Here is an 8,131-nt window from a genome sequence, read left to right on the forward strand (position 1 = left end):
GTTCTGGTATCTGTCTGTAATATATCAAGGCAGTAGACTATAACTTGGCCACCTACTAGCTGTGTGACTTAGAGCACATTTCTTAACCTCTCTGAGCCTTGTTTTCACTATTAAGTGAGGCTGAGATACCACCTTCAAGCTTTGTGAAGGTTAAATGAGACAAAGTATATAAGGTGCTGAACAGAGCGCCTGGCACATGGCTGCCTTTTAGTAAAGGTCGCTTGTTAGTATGGCTGCTGTAATTTAAAAATAAAATTAAATATACTCATCCAACAGTGAATTTATCTGTGAAATCAGTGCTGAGATTAAGAAATACAGTATTACCAACACCCCAGGAATCCCTCCTGCCCTGCCCCGTCACTAACCACTGCTCTCTCAAATGAAATCACTATTCTGCTGTTAGTATCATGGATTAGTTGTCGAACTTCATGAAAATGGAACCAAAGCATATGCTCTCTTTTGTCCCCTCAGCACCGTTTGTGAGCTCCATGCACGCATTGTGCGCTGTTGTGGTTTGCTCATTCTCATTGCCGTATAATATTTTGTGGTAGGATATACAAAGATACGTTTCTCCTTTCTATGCTGTAGATGTTTGGATTGCTTTCAGTTTGGGGATATGACTGAGCTCTGCCGTGAAGAAATGTTCCCGCACAAGCATTCTAGTGAACACGTGTAGAGCATGTACTGAGAACAGGGATGGCAGGGTCACTGGGCATGTTCTGCCTCACTAAATGCGATGTTAATATTGGCAGGCAGAAAACATGCCCCCTTTCTCATGCATCTTGCCCTTCCAGAAGCGATACCAAGCAATTATTTATAAATTGATCCAGGTACTGGACAAAATATGTATTTCAGAAGCTAAGGAGAGAAGCATTTTTATTTTTTTACATATTTTTTAATGTTTATTTATTTTTGGGAGACAGAGTGAGTGGGGGGGGGGTTGCAGAGAGACAGGGAGACACAGAATCTGAAGCAGGTTCCGAGCCGTCAGCACAGAGCCCGACTCAGGGCTCGAACTCACAGACCGTGAGATCATGACCTGAGCCGAAGTCGGACGCTCAACCGACTGAGCCACCCAGGCACCCCAAGGAGAGACACATTTTTAAATGGTTTAACTAGAAAACAAAATTTTCATGATACTTAATAGTAACATTGTGTCTCAACTATACTTCAACTAAAAGTTTAAAAAATTTTTTTCTTAATAATAAGTTAGCTTTATCTTAATAATAAAATTCATGCTTTACTCTGGAGTCATTTCAGATGAGGAGGAAGAAAACAGTTGGGCAAACTAAGGCCAATGGGCCCAATATGGCACGGGGTTTGTTTTTGTGAATAAAGTGTTATTAGAACACAGCCACACCCATCCATCTACGTAGCCTTGATAGCCCTTTTAGCACTACAACAGCAAGATTGAGTAGTTGTGATAGAGACCATGTGACCCACAAAGCCTATTTACTTACTCTCTATTTAAAGAAAAGGTTTGCTGAACACTGATGTAAAAAAAAATATTTAAGAGCAGGAGGAAGAGAAGCCTCTCTTAACGTTGTGGGCAGTGTCCTCGATTCCATACGCACTCATTATCCTCACTGCAAGGCAAGTATACTCTCTGCCCCCCTTGTTCAGAGATGCTACCTAAGTGGTAGGGAACTTTGCTTTGTCTGAGGGTCTTACAATGATCATATATCTTTGAGGGAATAAAAAGTTGAACAGGACCAAAATATGGTTATAGAAAAAAACACACACACACACACACAAATATGGTAGTCAGAAAGACGGGAGCTCAGAGAAAACAGCCAGGTCCAGGAACACAGGTGGTCCCTCTGCGGGTGTCTTGCCCCAGGGGGGGGGAGAGGGCTGAGTCAGGCAGTCCCAGATCACTGACTTCAGCATTTCAAGTCATCCAAATTCCCCGCTGCTTCACAATCACAATGAAGAATTTTGATTTTAATTTGGCTTTCTTCTAAATTTGCCTAGAGGGGTAGAATAAAACTAAACAGCAAATAAGAGTATCCTGGTTTTATTTCCATTATGAATGAAGGCTTTGTTTTCTACCAAGTCATTGTATATTCTAAATGAGAGCTTTTGTTGTTCTTGTTTACCATTCAGCAGGACTAGGGCCAATAAAGGACATGATGCAGAATACAGGGTACTTTTCTTGTGACCTAATCTATCATCTCTTATTTGTACATTCATATGCATGCTTAAGAAATCAGACATGGTTATCATCACCTTCTGTGTTGAAATCATCTTATCTTTTCACTTCCTTATGCTCTTTCTCTTTGTCTACTCAATTGAAATCTGAAATAATCACCTTCTGAAAAATCTACCTTTCTAAATCACATTGTAGCCATTGCCATTTGGACTGATGAACTTGGCAGAGGTGACAGCCTCTATTTTGTAGTTCAGTTTGCGTTCCAAATCTAGGCTGTGGCGATATGGCATAACTCTTTTTGCCTTGGAATATCTTGGATAGAAGTTATGCTCAGAAAAGGAAAAAAAAAAAAAGGTTTATTGTCTCTCAAAGCTCACTAGTGAAAATGCCTCCTAGACTTTTCTGAGGAGGCGCATGTTAGTCTAGATGTTGGCGTATAACTTCCTGTTTTTCAAATAATTCAGGCCCTTGAGATGGTGTCTTAGGCGAAGTTCCTTAGTGGCAGGAACTGAGACAGGGATTCAGATGCCTGTGGTTTGTGGTGGCTGTGCTGTATCCCCAGCCTGATCCCATAGGGAGGTCTGGAGCAGGAACTGTACCATGAAATTGGTCCCACATTGAGCAAAGGGTTGGCCTTCTGTGCCCTGCTCCTCCGTCAATCTATCATCACCAACAGATGGGGGTGAAGTCATTGGATGACGGCATAATCAACCTCCTAGGCTGGGGGTTCCCATTGGTCCAAGGGCCATTCTTTGAAAGGAACAGCTATGAGACATTATTAGCAGGTATGAAAGGAGATTTCAAAATGGAGCACACAGGCCTAGCTAAGAGAATCTCTTTGAAATAGGGACGGGAGGCCATAAGGGAGGTGGAATTCATGCACATCCTTATTGGAGGAACCATGATTTTTGCCAGCTGTGAGCCCTCAGCCTGGACTGAACTCCCTCCTGATGCAGACACCTGAATGACTGGCATTCTTCACTTCCAAAGGAGCCAAGGTGATTTGACAAGTTTTGACCCTTCATTTGCATAATAACCCAACCAATCCCAGTTAACCTAGTTTCAATCCCTGTTCTACATAGAAGACATAAATGAGAGCTGCACCTGTGGCCTTTTGCTTTTACATCTCTGTCCTCTCCTTGTCTTCCTCAAAACAGAACTCAGCCTTCTACCTCAATCTGGGTCTCCCCAACTGCAATTGGGGCAGAAATCACCTCCCCTATAGAGCGGAACCATAATCTGTCTGAGTGAATGTGGGTCAGAGTTTCTCTGGTAACATTTTGGAGGTCAAACTTCTATATACTATTATATGGTGCAGAATAAACAACACCACAGAAGCCATTATCTCTGAGAGGTTTTGTTTTAAGAAGAACTAAGGTATAATTGGCCACAATCTGGATTGTATGTTCAGAATGGAAGAATGTTCTTTCACAAGAGCAGTCCATATATATATGCATGTATGCATACATATATGTGTGTGTGTAAAAAGCAAAATTGGAAACAGAAAAAAAAACTTTCCTTTGCCATATTTAAATTTGCCCAAATAAATGTTTCCCTATGTTTCCAGTAAGATGTGCCCTTGTAGACATGGGAATTGTAGAATGGAGAGATCAATGTAGACAGGAGAATTAAAAAGGTGTCCACATCCATCTGGGTGGCAATGACATATAGGAACTCAAGAAGAAAAGCAACTCTCAGTCCACAGTATACATGACCACAGTCAAGCCACCTGTTTCTTATTTTCCAGAAACTTCCTTAATGTTAATAAGGAAAAAATCAACATTGATATTATGTTCACATTAAAATTTTCTCCTTTACTACATGTCTGTAAGCATTGCAATTACAAATATGTAAGAAACGTGTGCTGCCTGGTATGGTAGCCTTGAAGGAGGATTTGTACCACCGCCATTTTGACCTCTAATTTTCTCATAGGCTCAATTCTAATTTCCATCTTCTCCTGAGTTAAGACTCAGGAGAAAGACCCAGCAGGCAAGCAAGCCCTGATGGGAATCAAAACTACCCCTTGAGCAGTAGGGGCTGCCCTGAGCCAACAAGACCCCTTGTGACTGACCCAAGACAATGATCACCTTGACCTTCAAGTCCAGTGGCATGTACCCACTGACCTTTGTCGAACATTCTGCTTACATAAACTGCATCGGCCTCTGTGCTGGCAGCTCGGAGCCTGGAGCCTGCTTCAGATTCTGTGTCTCCCTCTCTCTCTGCCCCTCCCCCACTTACACTCTGTCTCTCTCTTTCTCAAAAATAAACATCAGAAAAAAAATTAAGAGAAAAATAAATAAAGAAGAAAAATTCAACTGAAATTTGAAGATCTATTTGGCTTTATTAAGTGATCCGTGAATGGACAGCATTCCATCTAGCTAGTAGAGGGGAGCTCAGAGGAGGAGTCTTACAAAATAGAAGTCTTACAAAATGGAGGTGGGCTAAGGAAGTTCCTAGGAAAAGAAAAGGATTATTTCAGGCTAGGTCACATGCCCTTAAAGGAAAGAGCAGGGGATCTTATCCTACAGATTACCTCATCTTCCCTTTGGGGGTGGGAGGGGTGGAAAAGGCCCAGGAGACCTATTACCTCATTGTAAAGACCAGAGCAGAAAATTCCTGACTGACCAATTAAGACATACTGTAATGACATTAGGTATTAATTTTGGTGACTTGGCCTAAACGATACCAGGTTGAGCTTGTGGGTTCTTTTTTAACAGATTGAAATTAAAATTAATTCAAATTAAATAAAATTAAGAATTGAGATTCTCAGTCACACAAGCTAATTTTCCAGGGCTCAAGAGTCACATGTGGCCCTTGACTGTATGACTGGGTAGCACCAAGGTACATCATCGCAGAAAACTTCCAGATAGTGCTGATGCATACACTCAAAAACCTGTGGATAAAGAGCTTAAAAGTATAAGATATATGTAGACAGTTGTGCTTCCAAATATTTGATCTTGAGTTATTATTCTTGTTGCCACTGTTGTTAGATTTGGTTAAAGAGACAGCTGGGCTAACAGGAAGGGAATGCACTTTGGAGGTGGGCAGCCCCAGTTTCAAGTCTACTTACCATCTATTGACCCAATGAGCTACCATGTCTGAGGCTCAGTTTCCACGTCTGCAAAATGGGTAGAACAACATCTACTTTGAAAGGGCTTTATGAAGACTAATTAAGTTAGTGCCTCTAAAAAGTCCAGCCTAGTGTTTGGTGTACATTTGAGACCCTAAAATAATTATTATTGTTTTTGTAGAAAGAAAGAAAGAAAGAAAGAAAGAAAGAAAGAAAGAAAGAAAGAAAATAAATGAAAAGGAAGGAAGGAAGGAAGGAAGGAAAAGGAAGAGGAAGTTTATCCCCTCTGAGCAAGTTATAAAATTTCAAGCTGATAATGTGTTAGAATTTTCACATGGATTTTGAGAAATATTTTAATTATCCCATTTGCACGTGTCTAAAATTATTTTTAAGTTTGTTGTTTTGACATAGGCAAAGGAATTGATTTCCTCCTTTATTGTCTTTTTCTTGGTTGTTTCCAGGATGCTGCGCTGAAAAGGAATTAGATGAAATTAAACTGAACTTAGACTTTAGTTTTCAATATTGGGAGACACTGAAACGTTCTAAAAGACACAGAATGGTTATAAACCTGGACTGGAGCCCACCCCTATTATAGTTAAGAGACTAATTTCTCTCTGTGAGGGTTCTCGAGAATCATTTATAGAAGAGGCTTTTGAGATGCTTAAAAAAAAAAAAAAATCAGAAGCAAACTCATCCAAAACTGAGTTAGTTTAGGAGTGCCAATTAGTCCCGTATTTAATCTGTATCAGACCACAAGCGTTTCAGCCTGAAGAGCCACGCACCAGACCACGGAGAAACACTCCTCCCCCAACGTGGCTGGAGCCCCACGAAAGGGCTTCAGCTGAGTTCAGGTTCTGTCTCCTTTGCATGAAGACTCATTAAGGGCCATTTCCTTAACTCATGAAGATACTGTGGTGTATGCTCATAAGGAGGAGAGAAAAAGGCAAGTTCTACGATGCAACCTTTCTGGAAGCTGGCCAGGAATTTGAAGGCTGAGATTTAAAAAACCAGACCAAATTCTCCTGGGGTACCAGGAAAGCTTAGGAAATCATCCTGATCTAGCTCTCCATCGGTGACACAGCAAACGCAGGGCACGAGGCTACTTTTAGGCAGACAGGCTTGAATGATAGAATGGAGACAGGGCCACATGACCACCTGGCTGAACACAGGCCCATCAGGTGACCCACCCCAAAATATCCATAGGCCCTAACTGACCAAGGGGATATTTACAAATACGGTTACAAAAAAGGGGAGAATCCCATACTTCATCACGCCTCCTCATCTTCCCCCTTTAAAACCAGCCCCCTCCCCACTACCTCCGGCCAGACAGCCTCTTCTCTGCTGTCCCGCCCCTCCGCCCCCTTGCCTTATTTTCAATACACTTCTATGGCCTTCATTCTGCCTCCGGTGAATTCTTTCACCTCCCACGCCACCGCCACCGCCTTCCACCCTATCATCACCCCACATTCGGAAGCCCCCATCCCGTCGAAAGACACCCCATTTAGACACCACACGTTTCAGTTTTTTTTTTACAGCAAATACTCAGCGCCCAGGAAGAAGGCTGAGCCCGGAGCCCTGGTGCTGGCCTCCTTTTATGCCTGGCTAGCTGCTGGGTACTTGGAAATGTTCTATTGGCTGCATGGGGCAGGGGGCGGGAGGGAGGAGTCCTGGTGGGGGTGGGGCACTATTGGTTGTGCTGCATGGACAGTTGGCTGATGCAAGAGGCAAGCAAGATCACAGAAGCCAAAAGCATGCCAGGCAAGTGTCCGGCCTCCGACATCTGGCTGGCCTTTTTTTTTTTATTATTATTATGCTCTTGCCGGCTTTCCTGCCGTTTTATTTCTTTTTAATATATTAATCTGGGTTTGCCCGGACAGCTGCCTTCACCCCCGGTTTTGAATTAAGAAATTTACCCACGGAGTCCTCCAACCCAGGTGACCACATCCCACCTTGAAAAAGAAGAGGCCGGGGCGCCTGGGTGGCGCAGTCGGTTAAGCGTCCGACTTCAGCCAGGTCACGATCTCGCGGTCCGGGAGTTCGAGCCCCGCGTCGGGCTCTGGGCTGATGGCTCAGAGCCTGGAGCCTGTTTCTGATTCTGTGTCTCCCTCTCTCTCTGCCCCTCGCCCGTTCATGCTCTGTCTCTCTCTGTCCCAAAAATAAATAAACGTTGAAAAAAAAAATTAAAAAAAAAAAAAAAAGAAAAAGAAGAGGCATTCACAGCCATCAAGTTGGATCCTTTATGTTAAAAATTTATACCAGGGAGTAAGATGACAAATTTGAAAAAAATATATGCATATATATATATATATATTTTAATATAAAAATATTTATATATTCTGATGAGGTTTTGGGGTGAAAGGGGGTTTGTGGGTCTTTCTCCAAGAAAGGATTCTTGACGACATCTTTGGTGCAAAAAGGTGATTTTATTAAAGCACGGGGACAGAACCCGTGGGCAGAACCCGGAACCATAAAGAGACACTGGTTATATACTTGGGAGTTGGGGAAGGAAGGTCAAGGGGAAGTTTCCAATGAGACTTTCATATGCTAAAGAATACTCACAGGATCCTGGAGGCCCAGCTATTGCCAAGCTAGCAAATCCTTCGCATTAAGACAGTAAGGAGTTCCCGGACAAACATTTTCCTCTGCCTGCCTCAAGTATTTGTCAAAGGGCTGCAGCTTCTAAGGAAATTTCATTCTATCCACCATTTCCTTCTGCCTTTGTTTCCCACATCATATTCAAATATGTGGAAGAGGGTGGGGCTGTGTTTAGCTCTCATGGACAATGATTTCCTTTCTGACATTTGGATTTTCAGGCAGAGATGGCAGTGACCCTCGCTCCTGTGGCTGCTCAGGACACAAAACTGACTTCACGGTCTGTTAACTAAACCTGAATTAAAAACAAAAAACAG

At 42.6% G+C, this 8,131-nt stretch overlaps 1 long non-coding RNA gene across 1 annotated transcript; it reads left to right on the forward strand.

Moving 5' to 3' along the window:
- Positions 1 to 2,963: 2,963 nt before the first annotated feature.
- On the forward strand, positions 2,964 to 6,618 carry LOC147575804 (uncharacterized). Its single transcript, XR_015241968.1, has 2 exons — positions 2,964 to 3,150; positions 5,684 to 6,618. It is a non-coding gene; the product is annotated as an uncharacterized LOC147575804 (long non-coding RNA).
- Positions 6,619 to 8,131: the final 1,513 nt, after the last annotated feature.

Source organism: Puma concolor, chromosome D2, assembly GCF_028749965.1.
Source record: "Puma concolor isolate L17-30 chromosome D2, mPumCon1.1.hap2, whole genome shotgun sequence".
Classification (NCBI taxonomy): Eukaryota; Metazoa; Chordata; class Mammalia; order Carnivora; family Felidae; genus Puma; species Puma concolor.